The following is a 14,040-nucleotide window of genomic DNA, read 5'->3' as shown; positions in this document are numbered from 1 at the left end:
GTTAAAATATCACCAACAAAACCTGGGTTGCAAACTATCCTACCCTAGCCATATTTTGTCCAAAGTCAAAATTCAAATCAGATGTGTCTATTACTGACCTTACTCAGGATTAGGATGCTTGGCCTGAGTAGCCACTGCCTTTTTGTGTCTACCAATCTGGATCTGGAGCATTCTTTCCCCTCGTTTAGCAGAATTCAACATCTTCTAGGTTCTACAACTTCTGGGGTCATAAAACGCAGTCTTGGGAATCAGCTACCCTTTGTCAGTTATAGAAAGACAAGGCATTCAATCTTACTATTTTGTTAATATTGAAAAACTAAGTTCAGAAGAGCAGGCCTGGAAAGGGTATTATGGCAATCCAAACCATCCCTTGTTTTCAGTTTCCATTTAAGTTGGCAGATGTCATATAGTTTCTATACAAACTCTTTAATCCAGTTAGGATGAAGTCATACATGTGCATTTAAAAGGTTTTGTGTGTTGGATAACACAGTTCAACAAAAAGGGCTGTACTCTGAGAAAACAGAACAGAATTTAGGATGGGTTCCAAGAGCTGAATTCAGTTCTCCTAACCATTTTTCAAATGATGTGGGTTTTTTTAAAAAAGAAAACTTAGGACACAATTCTAACTAGTCTGCATATTTGTATTTGAGTTTTTCTTTTAAAAATAAAAATACAGGCCTTGGTTACACATTTCATGTGAATGTTTATCAAATACTAGAACTGATTAACATTTAATGGGAACATCTGGACATTTATTGAGTGAGTTCAAAATAGTACTGGCTTTTAAAAAGTCCTCATAAAGTTATCCATCACTAGAGTCCTCTGCCATCTAAATTTTTGGCAAGAATTACAGCAATGCCCATGACAACTTTTAATAAATTTCCTGCCTAAAATATCCAGACTAACATTCTCCAAACTGAGACATCACCATCAGTTGTCAGCATAGGGGAGAAGAGCGTGAAGAGGAAGCAGAGTGAATCAATATTACAAATCACAGCGAGTGTTGTGAGAATATGTTAGGCAACCTGAGCATAATGAGAGTCCTGCTGTTTAATGCAGCATTTAACTCCCATCTGGGCCAGCCAGAGACTTCTGGGAGGTCACAGGCAGGACATCAGCAGAACAGCACATCCTGAGCCACCAAATGACATCAGTAAGAACAGCCTTGCTGGTTCAAAAGGGGATGGTTATGAAACATGGCTGGCTGATACTCTACTTTGACTGGACCCCTGGGGAACATTTTTGCCTTTTTTCTGTGAAGTACGAAGCTGATTCTCATGTCCTCCTCCTTTGCTCTATCAAGTCTTTTGCATTTACCAGATATGTGCTGTAGGAAATTTCCTTTTACGTTGAGAAGTAAGTCTAAAAGTATACTGTTTTGAAAAATTCCGGACAATCAATTTAATAGATTTCTGTCACATTTTTGTTTAGCTTAGCATTGAATCAAGTGTGTGTGGTTTTTATAAATTTGAAAAATAACTCATGAAAATTTCCTTCTGACACGGATGAACTGGAACAATGAACTGTGTGCCTACAATACACCAAAGCCTGATAGCATCTGTTAGCATTGGCTGCAAATGAAAACCATTCCGAACCCATTTTTAAAGCTGTAAATAGAAGTTCACTCATTAAGGCATAAAAACTCTTAAAAATCCAGTGTGTGTTATTTCAGAATAAGCCTCTGTATATTTCTGTCATGAGAACTATGGAAGAAAGCATCGGCTAGGATATTGTATACCCTTATATGGAAGCACTCTGATAAACAAACACACTTGCTTGTCTTCCTTGGAGAACCCTCTCTGTGCTTAAGAAGGCTGAGAATTATGCATATGAATTCATTTTTCAAAAATATTCCCATCCGTCTCCTCACATGCAAAGTTGGGCTTGCCGGAAAAGGGCTGGAAATAAAAGAGAATCCCTATGAAGTGGGCTGGATTGGAATACAGTATTAATTTACCCTCAACCCCACTAATTTTGACCTAAACCCATGAGAGTAGTCTTAAGTAGATGGGTCACGCTCAGATTTAAGTTGACTTGTCCTGACCATTTTTTAGACTGCAGAAGAAGAAAGACAAAACACACCGGACGTCAGACCACACTTCTGTGACAGTAACGTAGAAATGAATTTAGAAAACGCCTTCACGAAGGTGGGGTAGAGCACCTAGGGCCCTAGAGAGTTGCCATTCCCTCCGGAGGGACGCTGAAAAGGTGCTGCCCTGAAGGGAGTCAGCGCGGCTGCTACTCCTCCCTCGAGGGCCGTACCTCAAGTCTCCTCTTCCAGTCGCGCAGGTTTTCTCCACACGAGGCGTTCGCAGCGCCGCCAGAAACTTCAAATCGGCGGGTGAGTGGCAGCAGTCACGCTTGAGGCGGGGTCGGTTCAGATAGCGGAGGAATGCGCGAAGCGGGGAAGGGCGGGGATCCTGACTGGTAGAGAGCTGCGGGGTGGGGTGGGCGGCGAGGAGGCAGGCAGATTCTGCCTCAGCTGCGTGGCGGGTCCCGCCTCTAGGTAGCCGCGCGGAGCCTGGTGACCTCTAGCTGCATCGTGGAGCGGAGGGCCAGGGTTTGCTTTTGCCCCCGAGGGGATTAACGCCGGCGTGAGGTCGAGGACGCGTGGGAGGCCCCCCCAACTTCAGTCCTGCCTCTCCTGGCGGGGCGGACGGGTTTTTTTTCTTCGGGCGCACCTTTTCCGCCGCCTTGTCTCGACGATTGCCTAAGGACCTGCCTTGATGCCTTCTCTTTCGACATGATTTCCACATTTCCTCCTAACTCAGCGGAAAAAGGTACAGTAAGTGCCTAGTTGTGATTTCTTAGGTGCAGGAGGTCTTCTTATTCACCTGAACCCGCGTTTCGGAATGGCTACCCGGGGTTTAGACTGAGAACGGACGTATCCTCCCTTGAGTAAGGTAGCGGATTCCCACACCTGCTAACCGTGTTATGGGGCTTACCTCTGCGCTGCCCCCCTTTCTTTTTGCAACATTGGCTGAGTTCTTGGGATCTGGCGGATGCCGCTGTGTTCTTCCTCTTTCCGCAGCTAGGTAGATAGGAGAACGAGAATTTCTGATGTATTGTTTTTGACATGTTCGGTTTAAGTGTGTTTTTATTATTGTAACATTTTAGTGATCCAGAGAGCAATTGTGTATAAATAAATGAGAAGTAAGCTATTCTTTGTTAGCTGTATGTATTCCCAAGCCAGTATGGTTGGGTGGAATGTGTAAAATATTCTTAGCCTGAGTGAATATGGTAAGGGCAAATATCAGACCTAAATATGACATAAATCGTTCTGGAAAAAGGTTTGTTGAACAACATTCAATCACAAAATGCCATAAAGACATTTTAAGAGCCAGTTTGGGCTCGTGGTTAAGGCACCAGGCTAAAAATAAGGCTAGACTGGGGGTTCTAGTTCCGCCTCTGCCATGAAAGCCAATCAATCTTTCTCAGCCCAACCCACCTCATAGGGTTATTGTGAGGAAAATAGAACGAAGGAGTATTAGCTATGTTCACTGCCTTATTTGTTAAAGTAATAAAAGCGGGATACAATTAAATAAAGATGAGAGGAACAATTTCAGATATTGGAGTGGGGTTAATCTCTGTGAAATAGGCTGTTCTTTCCCCATCTAGGTTTAAATTCTGCAACATCAATTTAACATTGTTATTGTGAAGATAAAATGTGCGGATTTGAAAAGAAATGGGGACTTAAGTATGTATTACAATAAATAAAATTTATACTTGTAAATGTATTTGAATGTATAGAAGTCAGTGTAAGTTTTGGGATTTGGAGATTGGTGCACACAAATTATGCAATAAGAGCGTTAATGTGCAAGTCCTCCTTCTCCCTTTCTTCATCTTTCATGTGTAAAAAGTCTATGCCTTCCCCACAAGTGCAATAATAACCCTGGGCATGTATAGCTGAGTTTTTGCCTGATCTCAATTGTAACCCCTGGGCAGGTTTTAAGTTTACAGTGGCTCCTTCTTTCTAGAAGCAAATCGGAGTGTGAATGAATGACTTTGTGGTCTGAATACAGAAGCTAGAAGCAAATTCTGGTAAAGGACTACCTCACTAGTCAGTTGGAAGATGATTCAACTTAGTAAAATGACAGAGAGTGTGTGGAAACTTCACCAAGTCACTGTAATGCCTTGATTTAACTCTGGAGGAACTGAGTTCATTACAAAGCTGGGAAGTGTATTTTCTTATGTTCCCATACATTAATCAGATGAGAGGAATTATTCATGCCAAACTTTGAAAATGCCCTAGTACCCTCTGATGGACCCCTAACTATGTGCTGGATATATGTCATGATTTATCATTTTATGAACATTTTATGTGTGTGGACATTCTGCCTCTTTCTCAAACTGATTAAAACTAAAAACAGATCATGCCAGATAAAACCTGTTGCATGCGTTGACAAAATTACTAAATTAGTGGGCTAGTGAAAGGCTGTGATATTTTGACTTTAGTAGGAAATTTGACAAAGTACAGGTAGTCCTTGAGTTATGACTACATTTGAGCCCAAAATTTCTGTTGCTAAATGAGACATTTGTTAAATGAATTTGCCCCATTTTATGACCTTTTTTGCCACTTTTAAAAAATGAATCATTGCGGTTGTTAATAATATGGTTGTTAAGTGAGTGTGGTTTCCCCATTGACTCTGCTTGACAGATGGTCCAAAAGGTGATTGCATAACTCTGGGACACTGCAACCGTCATAAATATGAGTCAGTTGCCAAGAGTCCTTACTTTGATCACGTGACTGTTGGGATGCTGCAGCAGTTGCAAATGTGAAAAACAGCCATAAGTCGCTTTTTTTTCAGGGCTGTTGTAACTTTGATTACTAAATGAATTGTTGTAAGTCAAGGACTATTTGTAGACCACAATCTACTTCTTGGTAAAATAGAAAAATGTGAAATAGGCAGTATGACCACCAGATGGATTTGTAACGGACTGACAAATCATACTCAATGTGTAGTCCTCAACAGAACAACATCCACATGGAGGAAAGTAAGTAGTGGGGTACCCCAAGGTTCAGTTTTAGGCCCAGTACCTTTACTGTGCCTACAACCATGATTGAGCCCAAAATTGATGATGCTAAGTGAGACAGATGTTAAATGAACTTTGTCCCGGTTGTTAAGTGAGTTAACACCATTGCTAAGAAATCTGGTTTCCCCATTGACTTTGCTTGTCAGAAGCTCACAAAAATGGATCACGTGCTCATATGACCATGGGAATGCTGCAACTGAGTAAAAAACCATCATTTCACTATTTTCAGTGCCATTGTAACTTCGAATGGCTACTAAACGAACTGTTGTAAGTCAAGGACTATCTGTACTCATCTATCTATCTATCTATCTATCTATCTATCTATCTATCTATCTATCTATCATCTATCTATCTATCTATCTATCTATCTATCTATCTATCTATCTATCTATCTAATCTATGCTGGTCTTGTATTCGGGTCTTTTCCCTTGTAAGATTGAGATTGTCTTGGCAACGTTTCAGCGAGGTCTCACTCGCCATTTTCAGGCTGGGTTTTGGGCTTAAAGTGTGATCGGAGCTGCCGTCTTTCTATAAATCTTGGTGGGGATGTGTGGAGTACTGGCTTTGTTTCAGTAAGTGGAATGATTGGTTGTGTGGTTGTATCATGATTGGTAGATTGGTGCTGATTGGTTCTGTCTGTCTGTCTGTCTGTCTATTGTTTCATGTTGTAATGGCCTGGGTGGTGGGTGGGGCTCGTTTTTTTAAAAGAATTTTATTGGTTTTTAAACATTTATAGGGAAAGGTAAAAAAGGTGCATAGAAAATTTTGGCAGCTCCTGTGCTAGTGGTAGAAATCGCCCCAAATCTCACAATTTTTACAATGTTAAAAATAACGTATAAAAGATAAGCATAAACAGAATCTTGTTTTACATTATATCAACCATGTGTTCAATTGTCTCTTTGTCACTTTCTAGTATATCAACAATTACCATAGTATTTCAAAAACATTTATTTTTGTAACCTGAGCTTTTTCGATATTGCTCCCTCCTCCCTGTCCCCAGATGGAGCCACAGCCCCTCCTCCTTCATATCTTGCACATTACTACCTTTTTCACCACCTCCCCTATTTTCGTCCTCTAGGAGAGAACTATGTTTTTTAATGAAGGCTTCTGCCTCCTCCACTGTATTAATTCTAATTCTATTTCCCTCCCAAAAAATCAACATTCCCTCTGGCAATAACCATCTAAACCAAACTCCTTTATTGTATAATTTATTTGATAAGGAGGAATAGTTCCTCCTTTTTTCCCTTATTTTATTCGGAATTTGCTTAAGAATAGTAATTTCTTTATCTTTGTATTTTAATGGTCCCTCCCTTTGGACCCCTAGCACCTCATCCCTCATGGTCCTCCTAAGAAACTTAACATGTACCTCCCTTGGAACATTGTGTGTTCTAGCATATGCTGAATTAATCCTGTAAACCAGATCCATATCCCACCACAACTATTCTTTATTTCTCTTAATATATTCTGCTAAAATTGTACTCATAATATCCTTAAGATCTTCATTTTCTGTCTCTGGTAGGTTTTGGAATCTGAGAAAAAAGGACATTCTTTCAAGTTCTATTTTTGCCATAAAAGTTTCCAATTCTAAATTTCCCTTCTGGACTGCCTTAACCTCCTCCCCCAATCCAGGGTGATGTTGTACACCTCTGAGTTCATCTTTGAGATATGTCACCTCTTTTTTCAACTCATTTTGACCCCTCATAATTTCCTGAAACATTTGGTTAACAGATAGTTCTTTTGAGCTCTCTCCAGTCCCTTCTTGTAACAATGAAGTAATTTTCGTCTGCTGCATGCTTGGACTGGAGGTGGCAGAGGCAGGAGCTGAGAATGACTTGCCCGTTGGTGGTTTTTTGGGCCCCATTTATCTGCGTTCAGGGATGATAAGTCTTTTACAAAGAGAATGGCGTCAGTGGAGCGCGCAGCTGTGCCGGTCCAAGGCGGCAGGCAAATCCAAAAGTGAAAAGTTAGTTCTCCTTCACAGTTCCAAGGCATGGAGGTGCACCAGAAAGAAGAAAAGTCAAATGATCAAAATTTATCAGGAAGACCACATAACAGGAGAGGTCTAGAGCATCTTCAGAGGGGGTATTAAGACAATTACCAGAGATTTTTTCCAAAGGTAGTTTCAAAAGGCAGGTACTTCATTTATAAGTACAAAAACGAAGACGGAGAGGTGCCATCTTGGCTCCTCCTTTCGCAGGGAGAAGAACAAAGGGTTCCATAAAGTTTTTTCCTTTTAAGAAAACAGCTCAGCAATCACCTCTTGCAGCTGTGATATCAATCTTTCTCACATAGTTAGAACAAGTGGCAAGTCAGCCTTTATTCTCTCTCCATCCCGATATAGAGAGAGATAGTTCAAATGGCGCTTTGTCTGAGGGGGGGGGTAGAGAGAAAGAAACACCCCCCTCTAATCTTCCAGTTCAAAAATGGATTGAACAAAAACTTACAATAGTCTGCTGCTTATCTGTTAACGATGATTAAAGAGATTAGGGCGGATCTCTCCACGGCTCGTTTGTTGAGTAGGGCTGGTTTCTGGAAGATGGGAAGTATTGTCACGTTTATTCATGTTGTGGGGGTGTTTCTCTATTTCAATTGCTTCCATAATTATTCTCTTGTTGAAGTGTTCTGTTTTGGAGATTAACCTGGTTCCTTCAAAATTAATTTCATGTCCTGTAGCTTTAAGGTGCTGGAAAAGGGAGGAAGTTTTTTCTTTTTTTTCTTACTGCGTTCTTGTGTTCTGCGATGCGTGCATTTATTCTCCTGTTCGTTTGTCCTATGTATGTTGCAGGGCAGATTTTGCATGGTATTTCGTACACTCCTTGGTTTTCTAGCTGGATTTTGTCTTTGGGGTTCCTTAAGATGTTGGTTATTTTTTGGTCAGTGTTGAAGGCTGTCTTGATATTGTGTTTGTGGAGAATTTTGCTGATTTTATCTGTGGTGCCTTACACGGGAAAAGACCCAAACACAACAAGACCAGCATACCTACACCTGTGAAAATGTGTGTGTGTGTGTGTGTGTGTGTGTTGTATTTGTGCTGATAAATAAATTATGGAAGACTAGTATAGATCTATTTCAAGCTATTTAGCTCTCATCAGCTAGCCATACCCTTACTGGGATTTGAACCTGGGCATACCAGAGGTTGTAACACAAATACATACATGCATACATACATACATACATACATACATACATACACACACACACACACAAACTTGAAATTTGGCATGTATGTTCCTCTTGGCTTCTATGTGCTCGCTAAGAAAGGATTTTTTGAAATGACCATCAGATCATTAGTATTTCTTATTAACACACTTTGATGCTAAGTTGTTCTACTCCCCCTCCCCACCTGAAAAGAACTCTGTTCCAACTATCAGTTGCTTTATATTAACAAGCTCTGATGCTAAGGAGTTAGACATTCTACTTCCCCTCTGCACCTGAAAAGAACTCTGTTCCAACTGCCGTTTGCCTCACATTCCGTTACTTCAGTTCAAACTAGCAGATGTTCCACTTCTTCACTCAGGAAGGGCCTGGGGCTCCTTATAGTACTAAATGTCAGTACCTCACCAAACTGTACTACATGTCGGTACCTTACCACCTGAAAAGAACTCTGTTCCAACTGCCAGTTGCCTCACATTCCATTATCTCAGTTCAAACTGGCAGACGTTCCACTCCTTCACTTAGGAACGGTCTGGGGTTCCTTACAGTACTAAACATTGGTGCCTCACCAAAATGTCTACGCCTTCCACCTACGGAACTGCTTCCGGACTCAAGGTGGAAGGAGCAATATTCCCTTATGTGTGTCAATCACTGACCACCACTGAGCCAACGGATTGTGAACAGAATTTTCCTGCATAGCCTGATTACATAGTTTTGTTGCGAAGCACTGTTATCCACCTAGTATCTTCATAAATGATCTAGATGAGGAAATAGAAAGGGAACTCAACAAATGAAGGTGACATGATACTCAACTAGGGGTGACATGACAGCAGTCTTCCAATGTTTTAGGGGCTGTCACAGAGAAGAGTGGGTCAACTTATTATCCAAAGCAAGACAAGAAGTAACAGATGGAAGCTTAACAAATAGAGATCCAACCTAGAATTAAGAAGAAATTTTCTAAGAGTTAAAACAATCAGCGGGACAGCTTACCTGCAGAGTTTATGGGTGCTTCATCACTGGATGCTTTCAAGAAGAGATTGGAAAGCCATTTGTCTAGAATGTTATAGGAGGTTGGACCTCCAAGGTCCCTTCCACTTCTGTTATTCTGTATTCTGTAAATTTGGGCTGTAAGAATGAATGGGGACAAAAATTGGGAAAGATCAAGTAAGGAAGAATATACATTACATTCAACGAGGCTGTTGAAGTGATGTCCCGGTGTCTGGAAGCCGTACGGGTCTGGATGGATGACAACAGGCTCAGGCTCAACCCCTCCAAGACAGAGTGGCTGTGGCTTCCGGCTTCCCGGTTCAACCAGCATATGCCATCGCTGGCCATCGGGGACGATCAATTAGCCCCGGTGGAAGGGGCGCGCAATTTGGGCGTCCTCCTTGATGCCCGGCTGTCTATGGAAGATCACGTGGCAGCCGTGGCAAGGGGGGCGTTCCACCAGGTTCGCCTGGTGCGCCAATTGCGGCCCCTTTTGGACCGGGAGGCCTTGCGCACAGTCACTCACGCGCTGGTGACGTCTCGCCTGGACTACTGTAACGCTCTCTACATGGGGCTCCCCTTGAGGTGCACCCGGAGACTGCAGTTGGTCCAGAATGCAGCCGCGCGGGTAATTATGGGGAGATCGAGGTTCTCCCATATAACACCCATCCTGCGCGAGCTGCACTGGCTTCCTGTGGCCTACCGGGTGCGCTTCAAGGTGCTGGTTACCACCTTCAAAGCGCTCCATGGCACAGGGCCTAGTTACCTGCGGGATCGCGTCCTGCCCCATACATCCCTGCGACCCGTCCGCTCACACAGAGAGGGACTACTCCGGGTGCCGTCCTCCAGAGAGTGCCAGAGGGCGGCGCCCAGGAGTAGGGCCTTCTCTGTAGTGGGCCCCACCCTTTGGAATGACCTCCCCCCAGACATCAGGACAACAACCGACCTTCGCTCCTTCCGTATGAAGCTGAAAACCTACCTGTTTCGACTAGCTGACCTGGCATAATACTACAACCTCTCCAGCCCAGGGCATTTTTAATTGGTAATTTTAGTTTTAAGGGTTAATTTCACTGGGGTTTTAACTTTTTTAGGTATTGTAACTTATTTATTTATTTTTACCTCCTCTGTACGCTATATAATACTTTTGTACGTCGCCCCGAGTCCCTGTGGGGAGAGGGGGCGACTAATAAGTTCAAGTAATAAATAAATAAATAAATAATAAATAAGCTATGCTCAAATTTAGTTATAAAGTCCCAATTTATTTCTGCTTTAGATTTCTATCCGGACTTTTTTTTATAGGAACGCAAGGTGCTTCCATGGTGGTCTCCATTTTATCTCTCTAACCATATCTCTGTGGGGCAGAATGGGCTGAAAGAGTTCAATTGTTCCAAAGCTATCAAGTGGATTTCAGTGGTTGAGAATGGACTTTAACCCGGGTGTGTTCAGGGGGAAGATGAAAATGTTCACAGGAAAGACATACTTGAGAAGGCTTTTGGAAGAAGTAAGAGTGACAGCATTAGTTTGATGTTTTGTGAAGCAGTTCCATATATGAGGAGCACCAAGAGAGGAAGAGTCAGGTCTTTCATGAAGCGGGCAGAAGTTTGTTGATGTATGTTAGTGCAGAGCAAAAATTTCAGATATAGCTGCAATTGACCAATATATGGAATATTTTTCTTTTTTGCCTTTAGGCAATCAATCCTTTTTGTATCAAACACTTTTGAGATTGAGGGAGTCAAATCCTCAGTAGACCAAAAAAACCAAAACAAAAACAACCCCCAGCTCTCTTCTCTGGATTGCTGTTTCATGGTGGAGAGAAACACACACACAAATATCCAGGGGCCTACTCTTCAAGATTCAACTTAAGGTGCTAGGTTAAAAGAGAAACTCACTGGTTTTAAGAGAAAATTATTCCAATTATATATTTTAGCAAAATAGCTATTTTAAGTATATGATCTCCTGCTTGAGCAGGGGGTTACACTAGAAGGTCCCTTCCAATTCTGTTATTTGGTATCCTGTAAGTGCTTCTCAGGAAGAGATAAATATGGCTTGAAACTATGTGTGTGTATTTGTCATCTCTCCCTAAATAGTGCGGCTTCTTGAGCTCATTTAAATCCTCTAATCTAGAGTGTGTCTTTTCTACATATTTGTTGATTCTGCTCTTATGTTGGGAACAATGTTCAAACCTGGGGAACAGAGTCACATAAAGCATTTCCTTTCTATTGTATAGCTCATCTGTTTCTCTCTGTTAGTTCCGGCTGTGGAGCTATTAGAGTAACTATCAAATAGCTTGGGACAAACATAATTAGTTCTGCATCAGTGAGGTACATCTCTTATGTGTGAGTTTGGAATTATAAAATGGATTTGTTAAAGTTATACCTACTTGTCAGTGATAAATTCCGTGTAATCTCTCTTCTGGATGGGAACAGGTTTTAGGAAGATTGAAAGCATTAATGGTATTAATGTTTTCTCCTACCTTTATCTTGTTGAACAAAACAAGTCAATTGGGAGGGGGGAGAGAAGCAATCAAAATGCAACCCAATCCAGCATTTTCTCAGACAAGTTGAGTTCAGATTGGCTGGGCCACTTTTGTAAAACAGATTAAAAAGGAAGGGCCTAATCCACTATCTTTTTCATGAATTGATCTTGCAACCAAAACATTAACTCTTCCTAGATTGTCTCTAATGCGAGCTTTCTGCTTTTTTCTTAGTTTTCTTTCTTCCTTTCTAAGTGGATCAATTGGTGTATCTTTTACGGGCATTTTAGAAACATGCTAAGATTTCCTGGAGTTTGGAAAATTCAGAATATCCTGCTTTTTCCCCTCCTGACTCATCACTTATTTGACTCTTATTTCCTCCTCTGCTAAGTGTTATGGCCTGAATTTTGTCATAGCCTTTCCAGTTCTTTTCAAAAGGAACAATTTTCCACTGGTTGTTCAGAAGCACATGCTGGGTTAGAAGCTGGTAGTTCCCCCCACCCCCGCCCCCCTGTGCAAAATGGTAAATGTCCCTGAAATACAGTACTAAGAGACACTTCTGGAGCTGGTATTTTTTCCCCTACAAGATGGTAAACAGCATCTGTTGTTTGCTTTATTTTTAATATCTTACCCCTCCCCTGTTAGAAAGTAGCCTACTTTCTGGATTCAATTTACGTTCTCTAAGCAAATACTTAGATTTAATTGGGTTTCTGTGGACTTTTGGATCTGTTGGGAGAGATACAGTATGTCCTTATTTCCTCTGGTATAAGTTATCTGGTATAAGTTGGAGTAATATTTTTCAGCTTTTTCATTTGCTATTTTTGAAATGGATGTTTCTTCTTTATGTGCACACCTAGCATGAAGCAAATTGAAGATGAAATCTCATTTATCCTTAAATATTGGTGAAAATAGCTAGCTAGAATGTTCTGTCAACCAGATATATTTGGAAAACTCTAACAAAAATCCTTTATGATGGCTTAGCTTTTGATAGAGCCGCTGTATTTTTTTAGAACAGCACTGAAAAATTGTCTCCCAAGACGGGAGACAATTTTACTGAAAAATCTTGACTGGCTTGTTTGGAAAGGAGAATTTGTGGCATAATAGTATTTCTTCATGTACATACAAAGTGCAATTTGGAAACTAAATAGCTTTATTTTCCATGTCTTTCCCCCACTATTAATAGTTAATTTTGTCCTAGGTGGCACTATTAACTTGTTCCTGCAGGGCAAGCTCTATAATGCTGCTCAAATGCTGGAAGCACAATTGAGCACATGACTTCATGATCTATAAGTTGCATTGCCACTTTCCCTGTTGCATCAAGCTGATTTAGGAAGGTCTATATAACTTGTATACCATACAAGATAAGTGGAATTCTGCTCACTTTCAGAGGAGCAAGTAGTGTCAACTGTTCCCTTTTAAGAAGGAACAATAAAAATAATCAGAGGCCAAGTATTATGTCATATTTGTTCACAATTAGTCATTTTACATTCTTATTAAATCCTTGAGTGACTCACTATGAACTTGGGAAGAGCAGAAGCACGTCTTCATGTTAAATTGTAGCATAAGAACAATAATGTGCAGAAAATTCCCTAATGATGGCCTTTTCTTGGTAGGTTATTCGCAGTACAGGTAGCAATGAAGCTATAATAATTTATTTACTGGTTAGAATCTTTGAATGAAGTATTAACATTCTCTTAATTTTTTTCCCCTCCAGAATTGATCAAGCAATGTGATTCTTATCTGAGTTACGATTTAGAGCTATCTCTTTGTAGTATTAAGGATATAATTATATATAGAACAACTGCATAATATATGAAACATCTATAGAATATGCAAATATATGCAAATTTTTCCAGGCGTCTATTATAGGTGGAAGGCATTTAGGGATGTTAAGGTGTGTCATTGAATGTTAGTTTTGTGGGGAAACTCTCTTTGAGAAAATAAAAGAACTAAGAGAGAACATAGGCTGGATGGAACAGAATGCTGACATGGTTCTGAACAGAGACTTTATTTAGAATAGAAATAAAATAAAATGTAAAAATAACCAGTCTAACCAATATTTGAAGGACTCTCACAGAGAAGAGGAGATCAATCTATTCTCCGAAGTATAAGGGCATAACAAGAAGTAATGGATGAAATATCTTTAAAGAGATATCCAACCTAGAACTAAGAATAAATTTCCTTAAAGTAAGGGCAATTAATCAGTGGAACAGCTTATCCCTGGAAGTTGTGGGTGCTCCATCATTAGAGATTTTCAAGAAGAGATTGGACATTTATCCAAAATGGTATAGGGTCTCCTGCTTGAGCAGGGGGTTGGACTAGAAGACCTCCAAGTCCCTTCCAACCCTACTATTCTACGTTCTGTGTTCCTCCTGTTGGTCCATAACAAATAA

The 14,040-nt window shown here is 40.8% G+C and overlaps 1 protein-coding gene across 1 annotated transcript in view; it reads left to right on the top strand.

Moving 5' to 3' along the window:
• The first annotated feature begins 2,592 nt into the window (after nt 1–2,592).
• Nucleotides 2,593–14,040, top strand: part of LOC309389151 (breast cancer anti-estrogen resistance protein 3 homolog) — a 26,634-nt gene continuing 15,186 nt past the window's right edge. The window contains exon 1 of the mRNA XM_081947164.1: nt 2,593–2,780. The gene's annotated coding sequence lies outside the window, so the exon portion shown is untranslated. The remainder of the gene's footprint in view (nt 2,781–14,040) is intronic.

This window comes from Natrix helvetica, assembly GCF_964273705.1.
Source record: "Natrix helvetica genome assembly, chromosome: 1".
Classification (NCBI taxonomy): domain Eukaryota; kingdom Metazoa; phylum Chordata; class Lepidosauria; order Squamata; family Natricidae; genus Natrix; species Natrix helvetica.
The sequence above is the reverse complement of the archived record's forward strand: the minus strand, read 5'-3'. Positions and strand labels throughout refer to the sequence as shown.